Here is a 14,071-nt window from a genome sequence, read left to right on the forward strand (position 1 = left end):
TTAAAATACATTTCCTATAGGACATAGTAATTCTTCTAGCTAAGTACTTTTAACTCCAGGTGTGCTTATCAAAGCTTCTTCACTGAAATGAGCATGGAAGAGAACCTCTTTCTTCTGGGCTCACCAACCTGAGAGAAAGTGAGTCTGCAGTTTGCCGCCACCTCCATTTTGCTTGTGTGGGGAAAACCTGACTGAATAATCATGCCGTTCAGGACTGCTCTGCTGAGGACTGGCATGGGATGGAGAGAACCCTGGGATCAATGCTTGAGCAGCCGGATCAAACTGCGAAGAATTCTAATTTACCTTGCATTTGCCAGGATGAGACGGTCTAATTTTCTTTTTATTTAAACTGTTTAAGAGTTTTCTCACTTGCCAAGCATAAGAGTCCTGATAATATGGTAACAGAGATGAACACTGAAGGCTTGATATTTGTGATGTGAATGGGAAGGCCACATACCTGTGTCCATATTGGAAATATTAATAAAGGCTATCTTCTCTTTCCCTTTTATCGTCCCTGGGAAAATGGGCTGTTGAGTGACTTATATGGCAGGATAGTATATTTTTAAAAATTTAAGTATTAATTTGTATGTTCTTCTCTCCTCCTGCATCAGTTCTTCTACTACTTGTCCTCTTCTGTGTTGTCATCTTGGTATTCTTTACTCATTTCCTCAGGAAAGGAATGGTACAGAGAAAATGCAAAGTCTTGTATTTTCATCTTCAATTGCTCAGGCTTCAAGAGAATGTGAAAGAGATTTGCTGAATAAAAAGCTTTGTAACTCTAAGACCAGAAAGGAATCCCTATGTTGAGGAGTATGAGGATGGAGGGGACATGAAGTGGGAGGAAACTGGGAGAAGCCAGAGGCAAAAGTTTCCCATTCTGCTCCAGCACCTGGTCCCATGAACAGAGTCCAATACTAACGCCTGGGGGACTCCCGAGCTCCATTCAGGTGAGGACCATACATCCCCTGTGCTGAGAATTTTGTTAATTGTTCTTGCATTGAGGCTCAATAAGAATCTTCTTGCAACAGCAGCTAGCACGTTGCTTGCTGAGTGTCTGGTGTCTAATTCTGGGTAAACAGCACCCACCAGGATGCACACATGCCCCCTGAAGTACAGTGTGAGGGCTTTGGCGCACAGGGAGACATCAAAGTCTACTGCATACAGACTTAGATGAAACAAATTATTACCAGCCAGAAATTTCTCCAGGCTTGGTAGTCATACAAAACCCAACCTGACCTCTAACCCCGCTCCCACCCCCAACATGCACCATGACCACAACCACCTCCACACTTGATTATTATACATTTTTCTGAATAGGGATTCAGTCCATTAATACTACACTGTTTTACACATTTTTGTTTCATGGCTTCTCAACAAATGTTAAACCAATATTACTTAAGCCCAATGCTAAGAACTGAAAATATAAAGAAGACAGCCCTAGATTCCCTGTCCTAATGTGACTCTCACCATGCATCAGGGTGTGCAGAAATGCATGTATCTCATCCCATTATATATGGTAAGTACTGTCAGGTTCAAAGGGCTGATGAAATGAGAATGGCCTAGGTGGCCTCCCAAGGCCTCTTCTATCATTGGACAATTTTTATTTTTTGTTTAATAACAATTACCCTGCATTATCATAATTTTCATTCTGGTTTAGCCATAAATATTCAACCTGCAGAGTTCAGTGAAGGAGCTTTCCTATATTATTTTCTGAAGGGTAAAATTTGACATTAATTACAGAAAAAACCAGGTGCAGTGGCTCACACCTGTGGTTTTAGCTACTGGGAAGACTGAAGTGGAAGGATTGCTTGAGCCCAGGAGTTCAAGGCTGCAGTGAGCTGTGATGGTGCCACTGCACTCCAGCCTGAGTGACAGAGCAAGACCCTGTCTCAAAAACAAAACAAAGCAAACCCCTAGAGTGAATGATGCATGTAAGCGCCTCTGAAAGAGCACTCCCCTAAACCTCCCTCCATCCCCATTGACAAAGTCTAACAAAAATGTGGCAAGTGTCCCATCTGCTGCAGGTGTTTTTCACAGGGTCTGACCCCTCCAATCACGGCCTTGCCAACCAGATGGCCACTTCCTTCATTACAGTTTCCACTCCAGTGCTGGTATCAATCCTCTCCTCTTCACAGAAATAGGCTGCCCTTCCTATTTCCTCCCCTTCTCCCCAAACTCCTTCAATAATTGACACTAACCCAGAGACCCAAGGCCCATACTCACCCTTGGACAGCCCTTGATTATGGTGCTACCAAGTGACTACGTCAGACGTCAAATCCTAATCTCTTCAGTTTCGCTCCATGCCATTAAGTGGTGCTTGAAAGAGGCTGTTTAAGTACATGGCTTTGTGGTGGTTTTTTTTTTTTTTCCCTACTTCTTCTCAGTGAATCTTTCTAAAGAAATGCATTTTGAGCTGAGAGCCTCTTCCAAAGTGAAGAGTATATTTGTAGATTTCAAGGAATTAAAAACCAGGCTGCCACCTGCCAGGGTAGTTAAAATGGAGCCGAACAGCACTCCTGGAGGAGGGGCCTGTCCTGATTAGGGAAGTGACTCAGCTTCCTAATCCATTGGAGAAATGAATTTTTCAGAAATGGAAGACATACTATTTTGAAAAGATTATGTAACATTCCAAAGACATACACTTTTAAGTAGAGAATTCTAGTTGGGTGAGTGCATTACAGAATAAGTTAATAATTGAAATGACTACATCTTAATAACAGGCAAAGCATTTCCCTGAACAATTGTTTTTTTTTTTTTTTTTTTTTTTTTTTTTTTTTTTTTTTTTTTTTATGATTTTTTTTTTTTTTTTTTTTTTTTACATTCTTTTCATTCTGTAGACTCAGAGAGGTCTTTTGATGGATCATAAGCCTTTTATAAAGCCATGACCCAGATTTAGAAAAGCTGTAATCACCTCATGCTGACCTTTCATAATAAGCATGCTCTATTCTTCCACGCCCCCAGCCCCGAAATGAACCCTAAAGTATCCAATTTAGATATTAGGAACTACATACACTAGAATTTATAACCAAAGTTTCACATAACCCTGTCACATTTTGGCAATAAATTAACTGGTGAGATGTCATATTAAGTGGAACGTATTCCTGCTGATTGTCAAGGACTAGATATCGAGCTTATTTGAGTGCCTTATTGATTTATATTTGTTTTATAGCAACACTGGATGGCGCCTCTCCTTTAAGACAACAAAATTAACCTTATTCTCTTCACATATCTGGCAGCAACTTTATCACCTTGATATGTTCCAAGGTTGGCACTGAAGAGAGAAATTTTAGATGGGAAGGACTGGCTGTCCAGCCTTGGCTGCCTCCCTTGGCAGAGGCCATTTTTCCACATCAGTATAGACATTTGTCAAGCTTTCTTGGAATCCAGGTTAAAGGAAGAGATGAGTGAAAACAAGAAAGGCCGACCTGCAGCCATTAATTAAGGCTCAGTCCAAGTTCTAATTTCCTTTGAGGAGTTGTCTAACTTTATCCCCATAGGACATCATGTTAGAACACAATTGTCCGACATCAGAGTAAGAGATACAGTGTTTGGGTCTTTTCCCTGCATGACCACTGATGATAAATATAACCATAAAATTTTCCACAAATGTATCACATTCACATATGGTCGCTTCTTAAATTCCCTTAACATCCTGTTGAGTTAGTCATGATCATACCCCATTCCTACTTAAAATATTCTACTAACTCCCCTTCATCCACAAGATAAAGTCTAAATTCTTTGGCATGCCATTGAGATCCCTTCAAGAAGTACAATGAAAAAAATTCAGGGACAAAGTTAATTGGTGCTATAATTTTTTAATTCGTGTTCATTTTCCTTCTAGAGGAGTGGTCCTCAAGTGCACGTTTGTGGTCCAGTCTTAACTCTGCCATTTTTCATTCACATGATTTGGGAGAAACAACTCAGTGTTTCTGTAAAAGGAAACTGAGTTTCAGAAACAGTTTTCCAAGGATACACAGATGGAAAAGAGCAGAGATGAGATTGAAGTCCAATCTGTTTGACACTAGAGTCAAGTGCCTCTGTGTTCCTAAGTCACTGAAATGTACAGCAATGAGGACTTACTTATTGTTAGTTTTATGAGTCCCTCTCCTACACAGCCTCCAGAGTTAAGCATCCGGCAGTGTATCAGCACATAATTAGCATTCCTATGTATCTTGAATTAATGATAAAGTTAATGATTTTCATTTCTCAGATGAGAAAACTAAAATTCAAGGAAGTGACAAGGCCACACAGTTATAGAGATGAAATGCAGCAGAGACAGGATTAGAAGCATGATTCTTTGATTTTTAGTCTAGTGCTCTGGCCATACCGTGCACTAATCATATATTTAAAATTTATAATTGGGGAGAGATAGAATTGAGAATAAAAGTATGAATATTTAAATTTTCTAAAAGAAGAGTTTTTTTTTTTTTTTTTTTTTTTTTTTTTGAGACGGAGTCTTGCTGTTATCGCCCTGGCTGGAGTGCAGTGGTGTGGTCTCTGCTCACTACAAGATCCGCCTCCCAGATTCAAGTGATTTTCATGCCTCAGCCTCCCAAGTAACTGGGATTACAGGTATGTGCCACCTTACCTGGCTAATTTTTGTATTTTTAGTAGAGTTGGGGTTTCACCATGATGGCTAGGCTGGTCTCAAACTCTTGGACTTGAGTGATCCACCTGCCTTGGCCTCCCAAAGTGCTGGGATTACAGGCATAAGCCACTGTGCCCTGTCAGAGAAGAGATTTCCTGGAGAAAAATTCATCTGATTTCTCTATTGTCAGGATTGTCAAAATATCCATTATGTTTTTAAACCCACTGCCATACTTTTTAAAAAGGATATTTAAATAAAATCTATGCTTCCCTGTAGATTAGTAAAGCTAGATTTTAGCAGGTAGACTAGAAGCAGTTAGAGATATAAGACACTTAAGGTAAATATAACGGAAATCTATTTTTATTGACTCTATTCTTAAGGTATCGGAATGAAAATATATGTGTGTTCATGTGTTTATGTATTATTCTGCTAGCCATTTTTCCTCCCTTCAATGCCCAGGTCACCCACTTGAAAATATGGTGGGAAGTCCAGAATTTACAGTAGATTTCTTAGTCCTTGACTTGAATAGAATAGAGGAAAGGCACAACCTAAAAAGCCAAGTGTGGCCTTAGCAAAAGCAAATGGATTTGTTGGGTTTTTCTGTCCACTATAATTTCAGAAACTTTTACTCATCTAACATGGAAGAAAAAAAAAATACAGCTTTAAGCTTAAAAAAAAGAAACAGAGAGAAAAGAAAGAAAATTTTCTCCTCCCCAGTGCTTGTAATACCCTATTAAAAGCTTGGGAATAAAACTTCCTTTCCTATCAATGTTGTCCTTTTCCATTAAGCAAATATTGATTTCCTCTCCATCCCTCCCCACCTCTACCCCCCTTAGATACAGGAATCCAAATTACCATTGGCTTTTTTGGTTTACTTCCTTCCTTGTGTACTAACAAGGCTGAATGTGTATTGCCTGCTGCTAGGCAGCCAACAGGGGGTGCTCACTGCATATTTTGATGAGGGGAAAAAAAAGAAAGGTTAGATTTAAAATAATCTTCAGTTTTCCTTTCACTTTCAGTGCAAAAGTAAAGACTATAGTTCTCACACACAAAGGTTTTGCAATGTGTTCAGAAGCAACGTGAGGAAATGCCTAGGTCAGGGAAGGAGGCCTTAGGGAGAGTCAGTATTCATACATGAAGTGGGGATTTGAAGTTCTCAGGGACTTGGGTCCCTGAATGATTTGGGTCATTGATCATCAATTACACCTAAATTTTCTGGGCTATAATGACTAAATTTATTGGACAATTTATCAACTTCTCACTTTGTGTACGTGGACACAGAGTGAATAGTCAGAAAATATGTTCTAATTTTGCTTTTCCCCCGTTACTCTGGTGCATCTCTTAGCATTCAGTTTTGGCTGTTCCACGTATAGGGTGCAGAATGGGATCCTATATTTCCACCGACAGTTTCTCCTAAGAATAAACTTCCTGGTGTCAAAATGGCAAATGAAAATAATAATGACACTTTGGGGTATATAAAAATTTAAGAACAGTCATACATTATAAGATTAAGGAAAAGCTGGGAAGGTGTTAGAATTTGAAATAACTCTTATCTACTTTGATTCAGATTCAGTTTCCATTGAGAAAACTCCTAAAAATAAAACAATATGTAGCCTATTCAAATATTGTTTGATTTTAATGTTTAAAAGGTCAAGCTTTAAACTTGAAAGGAGTTTTTTAAAAAATTGCTTGAGCTCCAAATAAATGCTAGCAGACACAGGTTATTTTGAATTATTTGCTTCTAAAGACAGATAAAAAAGATAAGTTATAACAAGCCCTTATTAGAAGAAAATATACTATATGGCAAGCCCGGTAAAATTTATCGAGGTCTAACATTAAGAAATACCTAATTCATGGGTATATATTGAGATATTTTTTAAATAGTTAATATTGCTTACTGTTGATCACACTAATAAATAAAGTTTCCTAGAGAATTATTAAAGTCTTCCTTTTGATTTACACAGCAAAGACTTCAGAAAGAGTGATGGTGTTGCTCATTATTCAACAAAAAGCACAAGGAAAAAATGCACATCTTAGAAATATATTTTGTTCTCTCTGAAACCCAAACAACTTCCAGCTAAAAGACATATTTTGATTAAGATAATATTTTTCCCTAATCAATATTTTTTACCTCTGGGTTATTACTTCCTTGAAGGCTTCTCTGACTTTTTTTTTCTTTCTAAATTAGTCCATGTAGTTTATGAGAAATCATCAGCACTGCCATACGCTGCCGTTTACATTAAATCTTTCCCTTCATATTTACTGCTGGGTGGCAGGGCTTGTCTCTAGCCTTTATGGGTTGGCATCAAATCTTGAAATGTGTATTTTATACTTAATTGGAGTGGGGATAGGAGCACAGGAGCAGAATTAAGCATTAATGAAATAAGACTCCTCTCGACCAACATTCACATTTCCAGTTTGGTTTGCAGCATGCCCGAACACTGCTCGGTGTGAAACCACAACCGGGTGACGTGCTTGTTTTGAACACGGGCCTAGAATTGTGTGGTATTAGATCTGTGTCGAATTGCTGTAAAGGTGTCTAAAGGCTTACTCTGGATTTCTGCAATTATTGCATTACATCCGAGTGTTAAGTACTTTGCAGACCAGTACTGGTCTGTGTACCACACTTAAGGAGCCCTGGCTTGCTGTGAAAGAGCAAAGGGGAAAGTGCTTGTCCTTTGGTTTTGTGGGACCCTCCTACCCTCCAGTGTCCTTTGTTCTCCCAAACATTCAGTGGCTGCACATCTCTACACACTTCTACCCGCCTCACCTCAGTGCATGTGTGTGTGCACGCACACACATACACAATGGTGTAAGGACTAAAATCATGGTTTAATGCTATGCGCTGCCTTGATATCTGGTAAAACTGGAGCAGCTTTGACTGACTTAACCACAAGCTCCCCTCCCCATAGAGAAGATCCCCTATTTACCAATAAGGTGAATTCATAGCAATTACAACACACATACACATACACACGCACACACGCATGCACAGACAGCTCCTGGAAGAAAGGGGTTTAACCTAAGCCTGCATTCATAGAACAATGCCTTCAATCACAGTCCTGTCCCTGGACTCTTGCTCTATATATGGGTGTTTGCACTTTAAAATGAAGGGGGAGGAATTGGGGTGAAGAGGATGTAGAAGGTTTAGAATCAGAAGATCTCAGATGAAAAGGAATAGCACCAAAAATGCCCTGGCATATTGCTAGCTTTCAAACAAATGCGCATTCTTTCCTGTCCCTGCCACATTATCATCGTGGCAGTCCAACATGATTTTGGATGTGTGTATTTTTGTAAAATGTTATATGTATATTTTTTAAAGGGAGGGTGGTCTTAAAGTTATGGTTAGCTAACAGTGATTTATTCATTCTGCTCCATTTTCCCACAGAAGTATCCATGAAATTAAACCAAACCAAACCAAAACATTAAAAACCCTGCAGCACTGCAGTTGCACTGGACGCAGGGAAAAGTTGATGTCCTGGCAGGAGCAGAAGCTGAAATACTATGAGTGAGAAGAATCAGGCACATCTCCCCTGCCCTTTCATTTTACCGGCTGTCATTTGTCTTCTATATATCCATTTTTTAAAAAATTGTTTAATTGTGAAGACCATCTTAACCACTTTTAAGAATACAATTCTGTAGTAAATTCACATTGTGTAATTGACCTACAGAAGTCCTTTTATCTTGCAAAGTGGAAACTCTGTACCCATTCTGGGTGCAAAATGACTTCCCCTTCCCCTCATCTCTCACCCCTGACAACCACCATTCTGTTTTTTGTCTCTATGAATTACACTATCCTAGGTACCTCATGTAAGGGGAATTGTACAATCTTTATTGGTTTGTGTGTATGTGTGCCTGATCATGAATGTATCATGATTTCTTTCCTTTTGTGGCTGAATAATATCCCATTGTGTATATATGCCACACTTTGATTATCCATTCATTTGCCAATGGACATGTTGGTTGCTTTCACCTTTTGGCTACTATGAATAATAATGCTGCTGTGAATATCAGTGTACAAACATCTCTTCAGATCCTGCTCTCATTTATTTATTTTTTGTCTTGCTCTGTCACCCAGGCTGGAGTGCAGTGGTATGATCTCTGCTCACTACAACCTTTGCCTCCTGGGTTGAAGCAATTCTCCTGCCTCAGCTTACCGAGTAGCTGGGATTACAGATGCATGCCACCATGCCTGGCTAATTTTTTGTATTTTTAGTAGAGATGGGGTTTCACCATGTTGGCCAGGCTGCTCTCAAACTCCAGACCTCAAGTGATCCATCTGCTTTGGCCTCCCAAAGTGCTGGGATTGCAGGCGTGAGCTACTGTGCCCAGCTAGATTCTACTCTCAATTCTTTTGGGTATGCACCCAGAAGTGAAATTGCTAACTCTATTTAAAATTTTTCGAGGAAGTGCCATGCTGTTTTTCACTGTCACTGCAAAATTTTACACTCCGATTAATAGTGCACAAAGTTTCCAATTTCTCCACATCCTCACCAACACCTGTTATCTTCTGGGTTTTTTAATGTGTGTGTGTGTGTGTGTGTGTGTGTGTGTGTGTGTGTGTGTGTTGACAGTAGCCATTCTAATGGGCGTGTGGTGGTATTTCCTTGTGATTTTGGTTTGCATTTCCCTAATGATGATGTTGGGCATCGTTTTGTGTGTTTATTGGCCATTTGTACATCTTCTTTGGAGAAATGTCTATTCAAGTCATCTGCTTATTTTTAAATTTGATTGGCTGTTTTGTTGTTGCTGAGTTGTAGTTCTTTGTATATTCTGGATATTAATCCCTCATTGGATAGACGATTTGAAAATATTTTCTCTCATTCCATAAATTGTCTCTGAGTCTGTTGATTGTATCCTTTGATGCATGAAGAAGTTTTAAATTTTGATGCTGTTCAATTTATCTGTTCTATTTTCTTTGGTTGTCTATGCTTCTGGTGTTATATCCAAGAAATCATTGCTAAATCTGATGTCGTGAAGCTTTTCCCATGTTTTTGTCTGACAGTTTCTTTGGTTTAGCTCTATGTTTATGCCTTTCATTCCTGTTGAATTAATTATGGTATAAGATTAAAGTCCATCTTTATCCTTTTGCATGTGGATATCTACTTTTCTCAGTGTCATTTGTTGTAATATATGTCCATTAAAAATATATATAATTTTTAATTTTTCATTTACTTATTTGTCTCACTCTTTTGCCCAGGCTGGAGTGCAGTGGTGCTATAACAGCGTACTGTATCCTTGAACTCATGGACTCAAGGGATTCTCCTGCCTCAGCCTCCCAAGTAGCTGGGATTACGAGCACATGCCACTACATCCAACTAATTATTATTATTATTTTGTAGAAATAGAGTCTTGCCATAATCTTGAACTCCAGGGTTCAAGTGATTCCCCTGCCTCAGCTACCCAAAGTGTTGGGATTATAGATGTGAGCCGCTGTGCCTGACCTAAATATTTCTATTTTTATTTTAAATTTTTTGATCTAATGGAAGAGTTTTCTCATCTACCTGGTGCAGAGGCATCATTTCGGGGGACAGGTTGAAGACAGTGGAGGGGAATAGGCGATGGTTGAGCTCACTGGCCTAAGGAGTTGTTTCGACCATAAAGAAAGAGTTGAGGTTGGAAATGAAGGAATTGTAATTGTGAAACATCCTGTGTGACTATCAACATAGACGGATGTTTTTAAAAAGTTATCTACTGAGGTATGACAAATTAGTCCAAATCTTTATGGAGACCTGGATTCTGAATACTATGACAAACTTTTTTTTGGTATCAAATGCATTTTGATATACATGTGTGCATGTTCACACCCACACCTGGGAACATCTGTATTATTGCTCCCAGTGTCATTATTCTTCCATCACCAAAAACTGCCTTAAACACCATGTAATTCAGAAACACAGTAACATCTTGCTGAAGTGTCCCACTGACGGCCTTGAACTACGTGACTACAGGCACATCTTAAAATTCAAACAGCACTAGACAAAAGGAGTTATTCTTACCCTGTTAGTGAAAAGTCTTTTTCAAAAGATCAATTGATAAAGTCACATATCAAGACCAAGCATCCTGAGGTCTCCATGAGCACCATTTCCAAGGTTCTCGGGAGGAGGGTTCAGCTGAAAGGGCTGATTGGAAAGACAGCCATGAAGTAAGTGCCTGTACTGTGACTTTTATTTCATGAAGAATGGCTCAGTCCTTCAGTGTCATATCTGGGCTCATGAAGGTATGAAACCCTTGAAGTGTTCTTTGTGTGGGCAACTCATAGCAAGAGTAACCTCAAGGCTCATATGAATAATTACAGCACTGAGAAAACCCACCTATGTGACATGTGTGGCAAGAAATTCAAATCAAAAGGGACACTGAGAAGTCACAAGCTCCTCACTGCAGATGGGAAGCAGTTCAAGTGCACGGGTTGTGGCTACACAGAGGCCCGGAAGCCACAGCTGCTGTGGCACATGGAGCCACATGTCTCCTTCAAGCCTTTCCGCTGTGCCCATTGCCATTACTCCTGCAACATATCGGGCTCTCTGAAGCGGCACTACAACAGGAAGCACCCCAACGAGTTGTACGCCAGCGTGGGCACTGGGGAGCTCATCCAGCAAGGTGGTTTGAAGCGCCCTGTCTACAGCTTTGTATATGGAGCCAAATGGGAGTTCAACAGGCACTTGAAGAACAAATGTGACTTAAAGGTGGTGGAAATTGATGGAGACCCCAAGCAGGAGACAGCAACAGAAGCTCCCGAGGAGCCCTCCACCCAGTATCTCCACATCACAGAGGCCGAGGAAGACGTTCAGGGGAAACAAGCAGCGGTGTCCACACTCCAGGACCTGAGACACACCTCTGAGAGTGGTGACCCAGTGGACCCTACGGCCGTGAACATCCTGCAGCAGATCATTGAGCTGGGCGCTGAGACACCCACGACACCACTGCCCTTGCCTGCTTGCCTGGGTGGTTGCCATGGCACCAGGGCCGGTGACTGTGGTTAAACAGGTCACCGAGGAGGACCCCGGCTCCAACTATGCGGTCATGATCCAGGAGACTGTCCAGCAAGTGTCTGTGGAGCTTGCTGAGCAGCACCACAAGGTGGTGTCCTCCGATGATGTGAAGGGTGTGGAGACGGTGACACCTCGGCGTTCATCGTCTACGTGCAGGAGGCCATGTGGCCGGTGGAGGAGCAGACTGTGAAGCAGCTGGTCAAGGAACTCTAGAGGACAGGCGGCATCGGATGGCCACAGGGCGGGGCTGCCGGGCTCTGCAGGCACCCAGGGTGGGGAGGCCACTCTGCCTGCGCAGCCTACAGAATAATGCTTTCCTTTTCCCTCCCTGCCTGGTAGCCTGATGAGACTCTCCTCGTCCAACTTAGGGTGGGCAAGGCAGTCAGCATCACCAGCAACACCACAGAACCCTGTCCCCAGCATAGACACATACCCCCTAAACCTTATCATGCGCTTCCTGAAAGAGGTTAGCATCAGCTCCCTGGCACATGCTGGCACCTTCAGCCATTGCTTCAGGATTCAAACAGAGATCCCAGCCCCCTCAGCATCTTCCCTGCATCACAGCCCCAGCTCCTTGACCCCCATCCAGGTGCCAAATGTTCATCTGTGGCCACCATGCAGTCTGGTGAGAGGGAGACAGCCGTGACAGAGACAGTGACCTTATGGGGTTTTTTGAATCACTGCTGGGTGGGGTGGGGATAGGGGAATTGTCCTGGCTTTGTCGACAAAGTCCCACTTCCCAGAGTATTGAGGGCACTTGGTATCAAGTGAAGGGTCTCGTCCTACCATCCTGGAATTCTTTCGCTTTTAAAACAAATGTTCTAGTTCACTGTTTGCCTCCCATTCTAACGAGGTGAGGTGGATGGGAAAAAACAAAACAAAACAAAACAATAAACATTTATTTTATGGGCTAGGAATCTAGATGCCACCTTGCCTTGTGCTTCTGCCTCCAACTATCTGGTGGGATTGAAGTCAAGGTATCAGCCTGAGTTGTGGTCTTATCTGGAAATGGGATAAAGATCCGCTTACAAACTCACTCATGTGATTGTTCACAGGATTTAGTTCCTGATGAGCTGTTGCATTAAGGGCCTCAGTTTCATGCTGGCTGTAGGCTAGAAGCCTCCCTCAGTTCCCTGCTACACATACCTCTTCAAAGGGCTATTCACAACATGGCAGCTGCCTTCCCTCAGCAATTGAGCAAGAGAACACTCAAGATGGAAGTGAGGCTTTTTGGAACGTAATTTTGTAAATGGGATTCAGTCAATTTTGTTGAATTCTATTTCTTGAAAGCAAGTCACTGACCCCCTCACACACTCAAAGGGGGCACTGCAAATGAGTGTGAATACCAGAAGGCAAAGATCATTGGAAACCACCTTAGAAGGTCAGTTTCACTGGAAAATTCTATTGTACTGTAAATATTCCAGAGCATTTACATGTAGAACACCATCTACTCCATTTTTATGAAGTTTATCTTGATTCAGACATTGAAACCTGACAAAAGTAGCACAAAATATTACAGACTGATTTTCATTATTTCTATAATTTTCTAAATTATAACTAAAATTTTGTTTTCTCACCTTAACATGTGAATAATAATACCATCTATATCCTAGCTGTAAGGATTATGTGAGGTCATGTACATACATCCTGTAGCAGCGCTATAGCTGACAGCAAGTGTACAATAATTGGTGGCTATCTTTTTTACAACATTTTCCAAATATAAAATATTTTGATAAACCATATATACCATATTATTATTCTTATTCTCCTGGGAGTATAGACTGAGTCTATGCAACATTTAATGCTCAGCCATATCCAAGAGAATTTCCCTGAGTTCACCCTGGTGTTGGGTGGTCACATGATAAAAATATTGGTCTTCCTCAAATGAATTTATGGGATTATGACAACTAAAGTACAAAGAAGAGTCTACTAAGAATCTGAAAAACATGTCTAGTTATTCTCGAGGAATAAAATGGCAATAATAGCAAGTAGAATTTTAAATAGAGAAGTACTGTTGGAGTATTTCCTCTAACAAATATTGCAATATATAACAAAGTGACAATAACTAAAACAGTGTGTAGATAAAAATTGGTGGAAAAGGATATAAATTCTAAAGTAATTTGGCTTATTCTTTGGTGAAAAAAAGTCCCATCACATATACGTGGAGAAAGAAGAGTTATCCAAGTTATCCAATGACGTTCAGCATGTTAACCATTTGGAAAATTGTGAAACAACGGTCTTCATCTCTTATCTAGTACCACAAAATACAATACATTACAAGTGGAGTTAAATGAAATTTTTAACATTAAAAAATTAAATGCAATACTGTACAGGTAAATGCAATTAATCTTAGCATGGAGGACTTTCTGATTATATATGCACATAAAAAAGAGGTGATAGATTTGATAAGAATTAAAAATTATGCAAATCCAAAACTCTTTTTGAAAAATCCCACAGGTCTGTCAGAAACTGTTCATCTTTAAATAGATCA

General features: G+C 40.4%; 1 pseudogene; it reads left to right on the forward strand.

The window, feature by feature from the left end:
* Positions 1 to 10,149: 10,149 nt before the first annotated feature.
* On the forward strand, positions 10,150 to 11,793 carry LOC108287617 (annotated as a pseudogene).
* The last annotated feature ends 2,278 nt before the right edge of the window (positions 11,794 to 14,071 follow it).

Source organism: Cebus imitator, unplaced genomic scaffold (genome assembly GCF_001604975.1).
Source record: "Cebus imitator isolate Cc_AM_T3 unplaced genomic scaffold, Cebus_imitator-1.0 Scaffold349, whole genome shotgun sequence".
NCBI lineage: Eukaryota > Metazoa > Chordata > Mammalia > Primates > Cebidae > Cebus > Cebus imitator.